Here is an 18,365-nt window from a genome sequence, read left to right as displayed (position 1 = left end):
GTAGTTTAGCAGTCTATTGCGGACAAACAACGTCACACACAATTTATTTATATTAAGAAGAGAAGATGTAAAGGAGTCGCTAAAGTAAATATTCCTCTTTTTCCTCGTCATATTGTGTTAGTGGTGTGTGTAGTCATCGTCGCAATACTTGCAAACGAAACGACCAAGCTGTCTGTCTCTCCCCCTCTTTCAACGTGAGTCCCATTTCCGGTGGAGGGTTCCTCGAATGAGAAGAACCACCATCAACCTGCCATCAGAGAAGAGCAAGCGAGCGTGCAATGCAACATCGAAGAGCTATTTGTAATCGTTAAACCAACGGATAGAATCACTGTCTTTCCTTTACGATCGATCGATCGATCGTTAGATAGATCGATTGGTAGCCTGCTGATCTTCGAATTAAACTCTCTTAATTAACTTATTCATTAGCAAAAGAGAAAGAAAATATATGTTTAGAAATTCAATCATTTAACCTATTAAATACAACTCTTCCTAGAATCGTTCCTCCTTCTTCCTGTTTAATTAAGTAATTAATTAGTGATAGAACAAAAAAAACACAACCAGAAGAAACATCTCTTTAAATATATAAATAGGATCGATAAATTGCTAATGTGTGATCCGTTGAATTCGTTAAACTCTACTACTCTATGAAACGATTCTTTCTTTTGATTCTATCTTAATTAATGTATTCATTAGCGAATGAGATAAAACAAAAATATGTTTAGAAAATTCGATCACTTAAATAATTCATCAAATCATTCTCTTCATTTTTTCCACTTAATTAGATAATTAATTAGTAGCAAAGGAAAAAGGAACAAGAAATTTACGTTATCATAGTTCTTTTCTAAAAATATATCAATTAAATATAAATATTATTATCATATTATATAATCATTTGTGTTCGCATTATCACAAATTCAAAGTTACTTTTAATAATTTCTACTAATTGATTAATTAAATAATAATTAAAAAAAAAAAAAAAAAAAAGGAGAGAGAACAAAACAAACAGAGATAAATTATACGAGCGATAAATTTAAAAAAGAATTCAATCGAGCGTTTATAATGTCATTCGTTATCATATAGTTGAGAATTTGACTGGAACGTAAAAGATCTAGCATCGTTAAAGATCTATCTACAGGTGATTTAACATTTCTAATTGAAAAATGATCAACGCAGTTTTCAAATAGATTAGTTTTTGTTTGTTTTTTTTTGTTTTTTTGTCGTATGGATCATCCATATCCATTTTACTAATCGTCTTATGATCTGACCGAGAACTAAGTAATAATCCAACGATGATTAGACTTTTTAATTAAATGTTTCCTATAAACTAATCTAATAATAAATACTACAAATTAATTACTATTAATAACTTGTAATAATTGAAATAATTACGTTCGATTGATAAGAGAAAAAAGGAAAATTCCCCGACCAATGATGATTATCGTTCAAACGACTCAAATGTTTTTCTTATTTCAAAATATAAAATGAATTTATCATTAATGAAAAAACAAAATGATCAAATAATGAATTAGCTACTGTGCGTATATCGAGCGAATGGCACATTACGATCGATTGTATTGGATTAAGGCAAAAGCCTGTTAATTAATGGAGCGTATTGACCCTTCGATTAGTTGAGAGCAAGTTTCGAGAGCAGACCAACCAGACCAAACCAGACCAGACCAGACCGGGCCAGAGGGGCCTGGGCTTTCGCTCATCTCGTCGTTCGTTATGCGCGTTCGTTATGCGTTGACGCCCACCACTTCTCTTCCCACACGCGTTTCATCCATGAAACGCACCATTTCTATCGAGATTACAACTTATTGAAGTGAACATTTCTTTAGAATCGGGGTGATTTGAAAATCATCAAACGAAAGAACGTGAAACCGATGAAACCAAAATAATTAATTAATTAAATAATTTATTTCACTTAGTGATTTTTTTTAACTTAACACAAGGTTTCACTTCTACCGTGTGTGATTTGCACACATCTATTTTTTTTTTTTTTATGTAACGCAAAAAAACAATAAACTCCAATGGTCATTTTGATGGAAAAAAAAAAACAAACAAAAGTAAAAATAGCAAAAAAATACTTTTCTTTTTAGTTATTTGAACAAATTAACGAGGATCTATTGTTTCATCGTACACATAACTGTGTTGATATGTGTCACATATGCATATTTATTAATACATATATATATATACATACATGTACATATTACTAACGCGTCAAGTGTGCACGAGATAGTATCGACGGCAAATGTGTTATTAAACGCACGATGCGCTAAAATCATGTATGCGGCTTAGCACGACGGAATGCCGATGTAATTAAATTCGATAACTTTATCACGGTATTCGATTAATGCCATACGATACGATATTACGTTAGCTTGCCGAGAAGAGATAAAATGTAATTATAAAACGGTGCTGGCAGTGTTCAACACTCTGTCGTGTTTCTACACTATCTATATATACATATATATATATACATGCATATGTATATGTGTAACGTGTATGTAGTATGTGCTGCTAACGCGACGAGTAGTAACGAGTGGAGACAAAAAAAATGGATGAGAGAGAGAGAGAGAGAGAGAAAAAAAGAGGTGGACGCACGATCGGTGTACTCAAAAAATAAAATAAAAAAAAATAAAAAAAATAGAAAAGGCGAGGGAGAAAAGGCGATGGGGAAAAATCGGGGGAAAAGCCGAGAGATAAACGCGATATGAAATTTTTCTACCTTCGAGCGAATGCATTTTCTAGAAATTGGGGGGGGGGGGAGTGACGGCGGGAGAGGGGAAAGAAAATAAAAAAAATAAAAAAGAGAGAAAATACGAACAATAGGAATACGAAATTGATAGAACAAGCACGTGTACAAGATAGATAGATATACCCTACGTCATCGTTTATTTCTACGTTACATATGTATATGTTCGTTTTGAAAGAATCGAACAAATGCGGTGCTACGGAAAAACCATTTTTCCAAAACAAAGAATTCGTATAAACTCTCCCTCTCTCTCACTCTCTTTTAGGAAAAGAAAAACATCATTTTGTTATTCAACGTTCGTGAATGTTGCGTTAATGAATGAATAATATTACGAAGGTGTGTTTATATGAGAATGAAGTAAAAAAAAAAAAATCCCAAACGTAAAGAGGAAAAAGAAAGAAATTTACGATGATCTTCTCTACTAGAAGAATATTCTGCGAACAGCTGACGAGAGACTTGTTGTAATGGTTCTTTCCTCTCGTTAACTCGAGCCACGCACAAAGAAGGCATGCTTATCTCTTTCTTTCTCTCTCTCTCTCTCTCTTTCCTTATCTTTATCCGTTTCTTTTTTCTCTCTTCGTTCTTCGAAGAGAGACGAACCATGCAACACGTACACGCATATGCATCGAGCGCGAATCCGCTGTGAAAAAAAAACAAGAAAAAAAAAAAAATAAGAAAAAAAATAAGGAAATAAGAGAATAAAAATTACACGATATTTTCCTTGTAAAGAAAAAATTGTTTTAGATAAAAGGCAGACAAAAAAAAAACAAATGTATGTATAAATCGTTCAAAGTAATACGAGGAAAGATTACACCGATAAAAATATTATCTTTGCAAATACTAATTAAATATCTATACATCTATTAACTCTTTGAGGCATGGTGGGATTAAAAGTGTCTCCCACCTTTTTTGATACACCATAATGCACGTGGTGGGAGGACATCTTTAGTCCCGCTATGTAAAATACGCGGTGGTATTTTATGGAGAGTTACTATAGTGGTCCGTAGTAGCGAAAGGGTTTAATGTTTGCCATAAAAATAAATCAATTTATCAACAAATTTTCAAGTTTTATTCTCGAATAGAGCTAATAAAAAAAGAAAGAAAGACAGAAAGAAAGAAAGGAAGGAAGAAAGATAAGTGGGTGGAACAAGTATTGACGAAAGCACGCACGTTAGCGTGACACTCGCAATAGTCGTTTCCGCTTCACGGAAATCGTTCGATCCTATTAATCTCAACAATAAGAGTCTTATACTACTCGATACTTACAACATGCCCAGGGACGAGAAATTTAAAAAATCTTTGTCCAAAGTAGACAAGAAAATAAAAGAAATAAAAATATGTTTTGTTTGTGGAATTCGTTAGCAAGTGATTAAATCCTCCTTTGAAATAATCGTCTCGAATGACTCGTATAACTTTGCAATGAATCTTTGCATTTCATTTCTAAACACAATACTTTATGTCTTGTAAGTACTTCATTAGAAAATTTAGACTTTTGCAATGAATTTTCAGCATTTGCAGAATTTCGAGCACGTATATAAAAAGTATCAGAATAAAATGGAAAAACATATGTAGCTGTTCGAATGAAGGAATTTCAAAAAGGGAAAGAGGGAGATAGATGAAAAAAGGAAAAAGGAAAAAGGAAAGATAAGCATTAGAGCCTATTAGGTGAACACAACGAGCGCTACGATTAGACGTGTAAACTGGCTTAGACACTGCAATTTGCCTTGCACATAGAGAAAGCTTTTACCGCTTCGACGTAGCCCTCCTCCTCTCCTTTATCCTTCTCAGCAGACCGTTGTGTGTATCCATAAACCTTATGGCCTTTTAAGAAAGCGTCGACTGGAAAGAACCCATATTACTACTTTCCAAGTAAAAAAAAACTAAAAAAAAACTAAAAAATAACTAAAGAACTAAAGATTACTGACCACCACCACCACCTATGCCAATGGGGCATAGTAGTGAAACGAAAAAATAGTTTTTGTCTATAGTTTTCTCGACACCCAATATAACAAAACGAATGAACGAAGAAAGAAAGAAAGAAAAATTATTGATTGACACCACCATTTCATCTTTGTACGTCGCGAGAATTTTATTCATTGCACCAGGCCCAGGTATCTTAAGTAACACCTAATAACAATGTCATGTTGATTGTAAAGATTACGTTGTAAAACAGACTATATTTTTCTCTTCCCTTTTTCTTTTTTTTTTTTTTCTTCTCATCTTTATGTATATTCTCAAAAACACAAGTAACGATAAATAAAGATGAGAGAGAGAGAGAGAGAGAGAGTTGCATATAGCAGACGGTTGGTTAACAAGCATAAATCATGCACGACGAACACACGCTGCGGTACGAGTAAAATCAGCGAGAAACATCACGGCGACTTGTGATTTATACATCTTAAACGCCCCCCATAACTTTTCTACCAAGTTATTTCCCTTTGATCATTAATTTGTATTAACAAAAAGGAGAAAAGAAAATATCTCGATATCGTCAATCGACTAAATAATATTCGTGTAAGACGCGACCATTTCAACGAAAGATAGAGAGAGAGAGAGAGAGAGAGAGGGAGGGAGAGAATGAAAGAAATACTATCGTGACTTGACTGAAAATAGCGCGCGTGCGCGTGCGCGTGTTTAGGTGAGCTTTTAAAACATACATTTGTGCATCTATCTTTTTTTCTGCAATAGTTATAATGCGATAAATAAAATGAGTTATGTTAAAAATTGCATTAACGTTTTAAGACGTTACTTTGGAAAAAATAAAAAGAGAAAAACAATGTCGGCAAGTTAAGTTGCGTCTTATCGCTCGAGCGTGCTAGCTCGCACGCCGTTCGATTTACTAACGACTAACGGCTCGTTCTCGTAAGACTCGTCGGCACGTAGTCACAATACCTCGTGCAGGTCGATAAATAATCCGGGCAGCTCCACTGCTGCTCACTCCCCAACTCACACAACCATCTCTCTCTCTCTCTCTCTCTCTCTCTCTCTCTCCCAATCCTACTATACATGCGCTTACTACTACATCTACACACATATATAACCAACCAACACATTGAATACACGTTTATCCTTTGTCCCACGCGGAGATCGACGTCCGAAGGAGAAGGCATTGAAGAAGAAGAAGAAGAAGAAGAAGAAGAAGAAGAAGAAGAAGAAGAAGAAGAAGAAGAAAGGAAGGGACGAAACGAATGGTATGATACATGTGTAAATATATAAATATGAGAATAGAAAAAAAAGAAATAAAATAAAATAAAATAAAATAAAAAATCAACAGCCGTTATTTTCTTTTTATCTTTCGTACAATCAAAATGTTATACTCGTAAAAGAAAGTCTAAGAAAATATACTTACGACAAATAGTCATCGTCGAAATTCCAAAATTTCTTTTAGATTTTCTCCTGTAGTAATAATATTTACAGTCCAATCGAAGATGATAGGTGCACTAATGAAACTACACACAAGTACAGGAGCCACACATATACACGTTAAAGCATCGAAGGATATTTTTCCCAGTAGATAAAACGTAGAAATTCCGGATTATTTTGCTTGGCGTAGTGTATAAAAAAGGACGGAAATGCGAAGTTAACAAAACAGCAACAGAAGGACGATGTTGCAGTTGTAACGGTAACGATGTAGACGACGACGACGACAATAACAACTATTAACAATGAAAAAAAAAATATTTAATGCACTCACACTTCACGCGGTACTTTGCAAAAGCGGCATGGCCGACCAGCACCACTAACACACGTAAAATCGGTCGCACGTACGACGTGGCACGACGCGTTACACACACACGAAACCTGCTGCTGCATCGTCGCCGAGCGTTCGACGAGCCGAAACGAGACGAGTGGGCCCGAACGACACCGACTAAGAGACAGAGATAGACAGAGATAGAAAGAGAAAGAGAGAAAAAGATGAATAGAAGAAACGGGAGCTATGAAGAGAAGATACAGGGGGGGGGACGCATATATACACGAAGAAAGATATTAAGAGAAATATCAAAAGATGGAGAAAGACAGCAAGCTCTTGCCAGAGCATATAATACACCTCACGCACACTATTATAATATCAAGCTTGGGAAGCTCACCGATGCACTCACTTTTTTTCTTTTTTCCTTTTTCATTGACCGATTAATCGTCGTCCGTTGTTCACTTTTTCTTTATCCTTTTTCTTCTTTATAAATGGTTAATGTGACACGATTTAACTGTATAGGTAAAACTACGTAGTCGATAGCGCCGCCGGTCTTTCGCGAGCCACGAAAATCCTTTTCTACGATGTGTCTTGTATGTGTGAATGTGTATGTATGTTGTGTATACTCGTGTATGTGATGTGTGTGTATATATATGTATCCTCATTCACTACACTTCACATGGTATCATACCGGCTCGGGCGCTTGACGCTTACTGAGCTAACGCTATCCCTTCCCTTCGGTCTACCGGTGCTACGGCCGGCACTCGCCCCCCTCTCTTTCCTCAACTTTCCCTACCACCATAGCGCTACCTACACGCTACTTCTGCTGCTGCTGCTGCTGCCGTTGCTGCTGGTGCCGCCATTTCCTCTCCCTTCACGCCGTCACCTCCCTATCCGACCTCTCTAACACCGCGTTACTACTCTTTTCTACTCTCCTCTGCCAGTCACGCTCGGTCGCTCTGAATATCCTCGTCCTTTTTCTCTTCGTTCGTTCGTTCGTTCATAACGTCCGTCGTTCTGCATCACCACCAAGTGTCCGCCATACAATAATAATATCTTGATGATCTTTTTCGAAAACTGATTGAACAACTCAGCATCAAATATTATCTTAGAAAAATGTTAATAACTTGAATCGATTTTAACAACGTTCGTTCGGTTGTCATTGATCCAAGTATTTTCTAACGAAATGGCAAAGTAGGAAACGTTGGAGTTTTGCTAGCTTGGAATTACCACGCAACGATAATTCATAATCGCACCGGCTTTAAACCGAGCGGCAGACGGGAAAAGAGTTTTAAAACTCGAGTCCGACTTTAAGTGCCTCGGTAGAAGAGGGATTATCCTCGGGACTATGAATAAACTCTTTCTATCTCTCGTGCTCTTTCCATAGCTAGCACGAACAGAATATATAACGGATAGAGCTAATATTGCAAGGATGAATTTCAAGAGTGGTGTAATAGAGAAATGAGCCCCCGTTCACCCGTCTTACTTTTTTTTTTTTTTTTTTTTTTAAACACTTTTTACCTTTATTAACTGCACCAGGTAAGAGAAGAAAACAATGTCAGGAAATATAATAAGAAGTGACAACAAGTACTATTCTATGTTCTTATGATTACTACCATTAGGAAGAATGCATTCTGATCCATCCTAGATATTACCACCGCTGGGTTGATTAAAAAAACATTTAAATTATGAAGTCGATGAAGTAGGAAGCTAGCATGAACCAAGAATACAAGTTATTTGCATACGAATGTAAAAGTCCGTTTTCTCTTTATCTTCTAACTGGAATTTCTGTTCAATGTTAATGCAGTCGATGCATATGTACATATGCATTTATAATGTTTATCAACATTTGTTACACGTGATCGATAACACAGGAACCTGTAATGCAAAATCTTATCTCTGTTTCTTTTTTTTCATTTTGTATGCGCTCGGTTAAACATTTTCAAAATTATGTATATGGTTTAAAAGCGTGACCAGAAATTTCATTTTCTTTCAAAAGAAATATAATAAATAATAAAGATAAAAAGAAAAAACTATATATAAAGTAAAAAAAGAAGCAAGGACACGAAAAGCCCTCTCTCGTCTGGTACTCTTAAAGGCGTATGAATTATTTAAAGAGACGCGAGTGAGCGAGCGATGATATATGCACGCCATAAAAGTGAACTATCCTGACAGTCCAAGCTCGTGGATTATAAAATTTGATTTTTAAATAAACGACGAATTATATAGAATCCATGACGTATAAATATTTATACTGACGGTGAAACTGACGTCGACGCAAACGCCACGGTGCCACGGTGCCACGGTACCACCGAGGCTAGCAGCAACAACACGCGTGTATATTTTTACGTACACGTCTCTATGTGAATTTTTGCCCCTTGTTTTCCTTCTTTTTTTCCATTCGTTTATATTTGAAAAAGTTGCAAAAGTTGTTGATCCTAATAATAAGAAAAATTGGAATAATGTTTCTTCGTTTGCTCTCGTGCGTGCACTCGCTGTCTGTGTTGTTCCCTCGCTCGATCGAATTTCAAATCAAATATACAAATAAAATGATATATAATGTATGCAATAATATAATGAGAGAGGCAACAAATCTTGATATTTCTCATCTCATTTTAGTCTTTAAAGTAATAGACGTGTATTAACTATTAAAAAGTTTGTGCTGTTAAAAGATACAAAAAAATATGTAAAAGTAAAAAGAGAGAGAGAGAGGAGAGAGAAAGAGAAAAGTGCACGTTAATAAACGAGTTAAAGTTTCCTATTCTCCTCTCCTTTGAACTCTCCTTTTCTCTTTTCATCTTCATCTTCATCTTCTTCTTCTTCATCGTCTCATTCAAACGTAAAAAGAAATTCATATACATGGAAAGAGAGATGGAGAGTGCCGACGTGTCGGAGAAAACATGAAAGTTCGTAGTTGGCTCACGTATTTGAAACTTGAAAAATATATTTCTGGACTTCTCTGATCCCAGCTTTTCGACGAGACGTACCACCCTAAAGGAAATGAAAATGCGTTTGTTCCTATCTAAGATCGCGCTACTTTTCCTAAAACGTGCGTCTACATAAATAATATTTCCTACTTTTTGTTTCTCTTTCTCTCCTCGACTCTGTGATTTATTATTTTATTTATTTATATGTGTCGCAATAATGCTGAAAGAATATATAAATATAACTGTAAATAAATACATAATATTAAAATAGATATTAGATAAGTAAGAAATAAAAGATAACATTGATAAAGCTTTGAAACACTTGGAAGAACGACGATTACGCATGATCTATTTTGAAATGAAAAAAAAATGTAATCGACATAGTGCGATTTAATGATTAAAACGGAACAACAATAACAACAACAACAACAACAACAACAACAACAACTCTCGTTGGAAAGATAATCGTACGAGGGAATAATAAAGAAGCGAACGACGACACGCGTGTTCTACGCCATTTCGCGCATCCGTCTTAATCGTCAGCACTAACTTTCACGTTCCATAAAGAAAGACGTATAAAGAGTCTCGTATTATCTCCATATATTATCGCGCTCACACGAATATAACACTCGTGTACACGTGTAATATATATACTGTTTATCGTGCAATCGTATCATTCTCTCTTTTTCTCTTGAACTCTGACGAAACCACGCTTGAGTCGTGTAAAGCTTGCTCTTATCTATTTAAACGTCCCACGCATAGCGTTGAAAGACACGAGAATAATAAAAAAAAAAAAAAAAAAAAGACAAAGATATCGCTCTTTGGACGATATTGTTTTTTAAACTACGTCCGACATCTTTGCCAAGGGGTTAAACGAATTCATGCGAACGATTGATAAATATACGTACCGACAGAATATATTTACTTTCATTACGACATATCACTGAGATTCTTCGAATTTGTCAAATTCCGAATAAAATAATAAAAGGTGAGAAAATGCGAGCAAAGAATGAACATTGCAAAGCGTGACATTGTCGCTCTGAAGTTTTATGGAACACCTGGACGGATCGATGGAAAGGGATGTGTCCCTTTTTCCTTCCGCCATATACTTCACTACCCGCATTCGTTTGTAATAAATCGCTGAGTAAATATCCTTCTTCTCTCTCCCTTTTTATATCCATCTTCCTCTAGTATTTCTCTTCCAATTTTTCATTAAATACAAACTCGAGGAAAATTGTTCATTATCGAGCGTAAATATCCAGTGAAATATAATTTCGCAATAATCCCTTGTTTGAATTGTTCTTTATTTCACATTTGTAGTTTTCGTTTATTTATAAATTGTGCTCTTTCAATCAAAACCAAACGCGAATTTTGGATCCCTTCAAAAAGACCGTACGTATGTTTGTTCGTTTCATTAAAATTTAACTGTCGACTGAAAATTGACCAATTACACGTCCAATATTTTCTATCTTTTTATTCTCTCTCTCTCTCTCTCTCTCTGGACACGCGTTGAGTTGCATTGCGTTGCATTGCGTTGTCGTCCGTTTGCATCGAGCACAGCAAACCTCGATAACATCTACCAACTCAAAGTTGCTCGTGTGTTTGTCTAACCAGTTATCGTATCGTAAGCGACTTAATAAAGAGAAATGAATCGGCGAAAGATTTATTCCGTTACGGTAATACAACCGTGTGTGTTTGTATTTTCTCTACAGTACGATAGACGAAGAAAGAGAGAGAGAGAGAGAGAGAGAGAGAAAGAGAAAACCTTGCAGGATGCAATTACAGAAGAAGAGTATTCTAGTCGAATGACTCGAGTATCATAACCAAGCATATAATAAAAGTTATTATAAAATTGCATCTGTATGATCTCAACGATTATGTATTCTATTTGCAATCAAATAAAATCAAATTAAAACAAAATGTAGGTAAAAAGAACTAATTGATTAAATTGAGAATCATTAATTCATATGTTGACGAATTTGATCAACCGTAAGTAGAAATGTTTGAGAAATACTTGAAAAATGTTAATCGATAAAAAACAAAAAAAAAAAACTGTTAAAAGGCTCTTAACTCGATCGAAGTAAATAAATCTCACAAGATTATTCCTATCTCTTATCGATGAACGATGTAATACGAGTTATGAGATAAAAAGTAACCACTCGTTCCAAGAATTCTTTCGTTTGTTTGTCCTTTTCTTGCAAAGGTAAACGACGAAGAAACTAAGAACTTTTTTTTCAAACTTTTTTTATTCATCTATTGCAAAAGGCAAAACTTAGGAATTTTGTAGAATATATTTGGTTGGTCCAGCGATTGGAGACACGAATGTGTCAGTTTTGGTTTAGAATATACCTGGGTCATATTCTAAAAGAAGAAAAAACATATTCTAAAGGCATGGTCTGGTACAAGTAGAAAAAAAAAAGGAAAAAAGAAACCTAACAAAATGGGAGAAGAATTAAATAATTTCTTTTACAAAAAGATGAACGTTCTTTTTTTAACAAAAGAAAAAAGGGAAGAGGAATTCTATAGGATTTAGGATAATAAGGAAAAAAAAGGAAATCCAAAAGTAATAGAGTAATCAATCATTCATCAGCGGGAATCAAAATACTATCCAATTGTGAGACAATAAAAAGAGAAATTCTTCGAGAGATTTACATGATCAATGAGGAATAGATAAATGGATGAAAAAAACATTCTAAAAAAATGTAGACTATGTGGAGCAGAAAATCAATTGTCATTTCTTCGACTCATCAGTTAGCTATCCTCATCCACTGTTGGATGTAAGCCTCCCATCGGGTGGGTGGTCTTCCTCTGTTGCGAAATGCATTCTAACTGCAGACTAACTTTATCTTAAGTTATTAAACATTGAAGTTCTTATTCGTGTATAACGAAAAACTTTTAATACGGATCTTCAATTAGATTCAATAATTATCTTCGAGAAGATTACTAAACTAACGGAAACATCTTGAGATAACATCTAATACTATTGATAAACTACATTCTATTTCATTGGTGTTAATAATCGAATAAACGTCAACGCTTAGAAACAACGGAAAATACATGCTCGATCAAATGTATTTATATGTCATTTAATAAATATGTATGTATGTATTTATGTGTACGCGCGTTTATAACTGGCTTTTGTAATGCAGCAACGATTCGTAGTTGTAGTCGTAGTCGTAGGACCATAGGACCATTATGGAGGCGCAGATGTGCTCCCTACGATTGATCCTATTACTATCCTCGTGGGCATCTATCTGTCACGACGACGATCGATACCAACCGAATATCCATTAAGTTCAACTTAAGCTTAAACGACCTATATACCTTTACGAAATCAATTCTATAAACTATTATTTTATATAAAACTATTATAAATTGAAATATAAACTATCAACAGTTGGATGAAACTGCATAGAGTGTGCAAAATTTGATTAAAAATGGTTCAGTAGTTTAGGAGTCCATTGCGGACAAACAACGTCACACGTAATTTATATATATTAAGAAGATGAAGATTAGATTCATTTCAATAGAACATTTCTCTATTTGATTTTTATAAAAGCCTAAGGAAAGGAAAGAAAAAGTAATATTTGCATCGATCACCCGGTATAAGTCAATGATGGTTATAGAGAAGGGTCTCTCGTAAATGGCCCTACCGTACTGCTTCGAACACTTAGCGTTTACGGAGGCATCGTCGTCGTGTCTTCCACCCACTTCTCGTATCCCAGACATAGGCGTAATCGTTAGGGGACTACTAAAATCTCTAATCTTGTTATTATTCATTTTTACATTTGATCCAGATCAAAATGAAATCAAATATTATTTTCCTGTCTTCTTAATTTAATTAAGAACAGAGAATTTCTCTGGCACGTTGGAAAGTTTAACGAGCGAAAACGAACGAAAATGTTGATCTCAAGGAAAAAGACATAGTTGTTGAGATGACCCAAGGATATACCTGCCATAAAATCTTTCAAATTCCTTTTCTCGATAATAACTAAATGGTCTGGGAAATTTCGAGAGATGGGATAAAGAAGAATACAGCTGTTGAGGGCATAATTCTTTTCTTGGACCACCTCCGACGAGCTATTATTAGAAGAGTATGAAAGGAATAAAGAAGAAAAGAAGAGAAAAGAGATAGGAAAGAGAGTGGGAGAACATTTCTTTTTAATTCCTCGCAATTTGATGTGACATCTTTTACGTAACAATTTCAAGAATTCGATTTTTCTTTTTTTTTTGAAATAGCAAATTCTCTTGGCAATTGAAATAAAAAAAAAATGAACGTGTTAAGCTTTATCCATCTGTTTTTTTTCCCTTGGTTTCTTCTTACGTTAGTCACAGCAAGTTTTTCTTTTGCCTAGCTTGTCCCTGAAAACTTTTGAAACAGAGTGCTGGTCGTGGTTCCAATATCAAAGACAAGCTGTTGAAGAGAAAAGGGAGGATAAAGGGATGAAAGAAGAGCTTACCAGACGAGGGGAGAAATTAGATCAGGAGAAGTAAAAGGAGGATAGGCGATACCACCCTCGTTCCGATCAAGGACACAACACACATGTTTGTACGTTTCCACAAAAAGTACAACATCTTTTTTGGTTATGAGTTAAAGATAAAACATCATATAGTACGGATATAGTTGTAAAGACGCTTATAAATTTCATCGTAAATACGTTCAACGTGGCAGGTTATTAATTGTAACCAGAGGCAATAAAGCGAGCGAGCTATTAATTACGTAAAAGGCGATTCTCGTTCGATCGAACCGCTAAAGATACAAGACTACTCTTTGAAAAATAATATTTCAATTGATGAAAGGTTCTTTAGAAGGTTCTTTCATATTTTATGAAAAAAATTCTACGAGAAATTTGCGTTCGTAGGATGGTATTGCTCGTAAGAAGAAAATTTGTTCAATCTTTTTTAATTATAATAAAATCTATATAATTTTGAGTCTTTTGTTTCGTTTTTTTTAATTTGAAAAAGATTTCTTTGGCTCATTAAAAAGGAAAGGACGAATTTTATGTCTGGAACACGTTTCTAGTTCTGTTTCTTTTCTTGTTCTCTTTGTGCAGCACTCTCTACCACACTCGGCATCGCCGTTATACAGCCGTGGAAGGTTTCCTACCGAGGAGAAGCCATTAAAGACCTTGCTGTACGACGTTGGAAGAATGAAAATTGCTGCTCGAATGGAAAGAAAGAGAAGGAAGGAGTCTTTGAGGCCGTTAAAAGAGAACTTTCAACGCGGTGGCTTCCTTCTTCTTTTTCTTCTTCTTCTTCTTCCTCGAATCCCAAAGAGTTGACTTTTCTTTTCTATTAAACAACCAAGATGGTGCTTCTATCCTTTGACTAGTCATCTTAATATATCGATAACTTTATTCTTGAAGATGTTTCAATTTTTCATTAATTATAAAAGTAGGAATGTATTTTTTGGTACTTTTCCAATCAGCTTGAAGGATACCAATAACCCGTCGTGTGTGTTTTTAGCAACAGTGATCCTCTAATAACTGTGGGAAGGGTTCGAAGAGTGAATAAAAGAGATAGAGAGAGAAAGGGGGGTGGAACAATGGAGAGCACTCGGTGTACATCACGGACAATCGTCGTAGTCGGTGGTGTAGCAAGTCGACCAAGAGCTTTCGAAGGAAAAAGAGAGAGAGAGAGAGAGAGAGAGGCACCGGTTGTAAGTCCTTTGATTCGTCGACGTCGACTATGAAAGAGAGAGGGTAAAGGGAGAGGGGTAAAATCACTTGGCTTTCACATTGGAAGCTGCTCGCTTACGTGATCGCCCACGACGACGGCGGCACTTAATCTCGTTTGACGGACGATTTGTCACATTTATACTCGCTTGTAAACGCTTCCCGTCTCTCTCTCTCTCTCTCTCTCTTCCTTGATAACTCGCTGGAGAATAGAACTAGGCCAAACGAAATGAGGGTGTTTCGAGGGATACGCATCCGTCAGCGTTCGTCCTACACACAGAGTGTGTGTGTCTTGTATCCTCGTGTATTCTTTTCAAAACAAAACCAAATTTCAAATTTATCGATCATATAATATGTAGAAATTGTACAAAAAAGAAAAAAAAACTTAACCTAAATAAATAACAAACAACAAGACTATACATTGCCGATAATAAAATTGATAAATTAATCAATGAATTTTGTAGCCTGACATATGTACACATGTTAACTATGTTGCAAAAATAGTAGATAGACTTACAGCTAGTCAAATAAAAAAGAAATATCTCGATATAATAATACGCACACATTAATCGTTATTTCTATCGTGTCTAAATCATTTAATTTATCGATCGATATTAAATTCAGCTTGCATACATACATACATATATACATACATACATTATAAAACTGGATAGGCTTCACCTAGTTAAATAAGAAAATGAACGTCTCGAAGATACGCATTAATCGATATTACTTGATATCTACTCAAATTGATAAATTAATCAATATATTCTCAAACGATGTGTATGAAAACCTACTATTACAAAATAGAAAAGTCGACATTATCTTATATCAAATTTATTGAAAGAAAAAGGAATAAATAAATAAATAAAAAAATCGATAATTCTCGATGTCTACGATAATCGGTCGACGATAAAAAAGAAAAGGAGATAAAGACAAAAAAAAAAAATACTCGTGTAAAAACAACTAGCGGAAAGTAGAAGCGGAACGTTACCCCGACAAATTGATTTTTCACGGTACATCGCTCGTCCCCATCCCCATCCCCATCCCCAACCCCAACCCCACCCATCCCTCCTATGTTTTTCTCTTGGCGAATAATTTTCGATTAAAATCTCCTCCAACACTCTCGTATATATGCGTTAGCGATAATCACGGTTAATCGACTGGGAATTTTCTTCTTTCATTATTCCATTTTTGGAAAAAATTCTACAATTGCCTACATTTACTTATGTTTATAGACGAGTAATAAAGAAGCTAAGCTCGTTGGAAAAAAAAAGAATGAGAGAGAAACCGCGCAAGGACGATCGCCGACTCGAATTTCTTGAAGGAAGGCGACGTCGACTGGCTCAGAGTAAGAAACAGCTTGGACTTTTTCCCTCTCTTTAGGTTAGAGGGTGAGGAAAACAGAACGTTCGGTTCGGTTTGGTTCTTTATCGTAAGACGATCCTTTCTCGTCGTGGAACAAGGAGGCAGATACAACTTTCCTCGGCAAATAAATCGATCCTCCGAGTCGAAATTGGAGAAGCTTCCATTGGAAAATACAATCTGTTCTTTCGACCTACTACTACTCTCCTCCCTCTCCCTTTTCTTCCTCTTCATTCTTGATCCTTTACGAAGAAAAACTTGCCGTTTACCTGAAATATTATCCTTTCTTTTTCATAAATCAAATTGTCAAAAATTGTATTATACGTCAATAATAACGCAAAACAGAGAAATATATTTAAGCGCCACGACGATGACGAAATGCTTCAACTTTCCCATTTCAAACAATATTTCAACAATACCTATAACGCATAATAACAAATCACCGTGTAATTTCAAATTTACAATATAATAGTCCTAGGGTTCTTTTATATTTCCACTATTCTAGGAGCCTCACAGTTTGAAGAGTGTAAAAATGTTCCTCTTTCTTTCTTTCTTTCTTTCTGTTGTGTATCTTTTCATCCATCAATTTCATTCGAATCCTCTCTTTTGTCCGGCCTTTTATATTCTTTGTTACTTTCACTATCCTCTCTCTCTCTCTCTACAACTTTACATTCTTACTGTCTTTTATTTCCTCGAGGGATTTTTATTACTAATACTGTATTATAAACTTCATGCTTTTATATAAACAAGCCACCTGTTAGAGAATTTCCAAAAATCGACCTTTTTTTAATTTTTTTTTTTGAATACTTTAGTTCAATTCAAGACAATGAAAATTAGAGAAAATGTATTTTATATAATTTAAATATAATAGAAATTCTTTTAGTGAAAATATATTTTACCGAATTCAATTTGTCATAAAACACACATATGTGTTTTTCGGGGTTCATTAAATAAATATATACGGAACGTATTAATGTTACTTTCATAATCAGGTGCAGAGGCGTTATTTCATTATTGGAATTATTCGCATTTTCATTTATACACGTTTCAAATTGAAATTCATTATCACTGTTCGTAACAGTTAATAAATCATAATTAAATTTGCTGCGTATTTTTCAAAATCAACTGAATAATATATATATATGAAACATCCTATTGTTCTGATTATTTTTCAAATAAATTTTGTAGCAATGAAAGAAATAAGACAAGAAAGTTTTCCATTGACAAGGAAAATCAAAGAAGAGTCTCTTGATGAAGTGGCTAGCTAGTATAAGTACGTGTCACGCATCATCAATAGAAAAATCAGTAGGCAAAGAAAGCCATTTTTATTTTCTACGCACGATCTAGCCTTTGTACAGAGGTGATATGCTATATACGTGAACACAGGAGGCTTCTGTCTCTTCATCGCGAAACACCAATGCTGTTTTTCGAGTATGCTCAGCCTCCTGTTCGTACAGTGAAGGGTACCTGAGTGTCTCACTCTCTCTCTCTTTCTCTCTCTCTTTCTCTATTTTTCTTTGCATCTTTTTTCTACCCCTTGCTCAGTCGTGTGCATGCATGCAAGCAAGCAAGCAAGCAAGCAAGCAAGCAAGAGGGAGAAAAAAGATGCAAAGAAAAAAGATAGATAGATGGAAGGAGCAAGGACAGAGGAGAATATTACAACGAGCCACTCAGGAATCTCTTGGTTTCCCTAATAGGCAGCTGACTCCTTGACTCGACCGCGTTTGTCTATTGGTCCGCGAACCGAAAGAAGAGACATCTTTCTTTGTTCTTGCAAGTTTTTTTTTTTTTACTATTAGTATTGACTAAAAGTTTGTATTATTACTTTTGTATTTCGTCAAATAAATAAGGATAGAATATCTATCTAACGTACCATAAAGAAAGCATGTCGTTCCACTGGAAAGTCGTCGTTTCGCCGAAGAGTTCCCTCGGCCAAAGCTTCGTCTGAA

General features: G+C 35.2%; 1 protein-coding gene across 5 annotated transcripts in view; it reads right to left on the bottom strand.

Moving 5' to 3' along the window:
• Positions 1–18,365, bottom strand: part of LOC107070625 (uncharacterized) — a 116,718-nt gene that overhangs the window by 60,247 nt on the left and 38,106 nt on the right. For 3 of the 5 annotated variants that reach the window (XM_089172929.1, XM_089172925.1, XM_089172927.1), the window contains exon 2: positions 18,290–18,360. The gene's annotated coding sequence lies outside the window, so the exon portion shown is untranslated. Of the gene's footprint in view, positions 1–6,107; positions 7,124–18,289; positions 18,361–18,365 lie in introns of those variants that run through there. The other 2 variants (XM_089172926.1, XM_089172928.1) reach the window with 2 other exon arrangements.

This window comes from Polistes dominula, unplaced genomic scaffold (genome assembly GCF_049000335.1).
Source record: "Polistes dominula isolate Pdom_NZ unplaced genomic scaffold, Pdom_raw_medaka contig_22, whole genome shotgun sequence".
In the NCBI taxonomy this organism is placed as follows: Eukaryota; Metazoa; Arthropoda; class Insecta; order Hymenoptera; family Vespidae; genus Polistes; species Polistes dominula.
The sequence above is the reverse complement of the archived record's forward strand: the minus strand, read 5'-3'. Positions and strand labels throughout refer to the sequence as shown.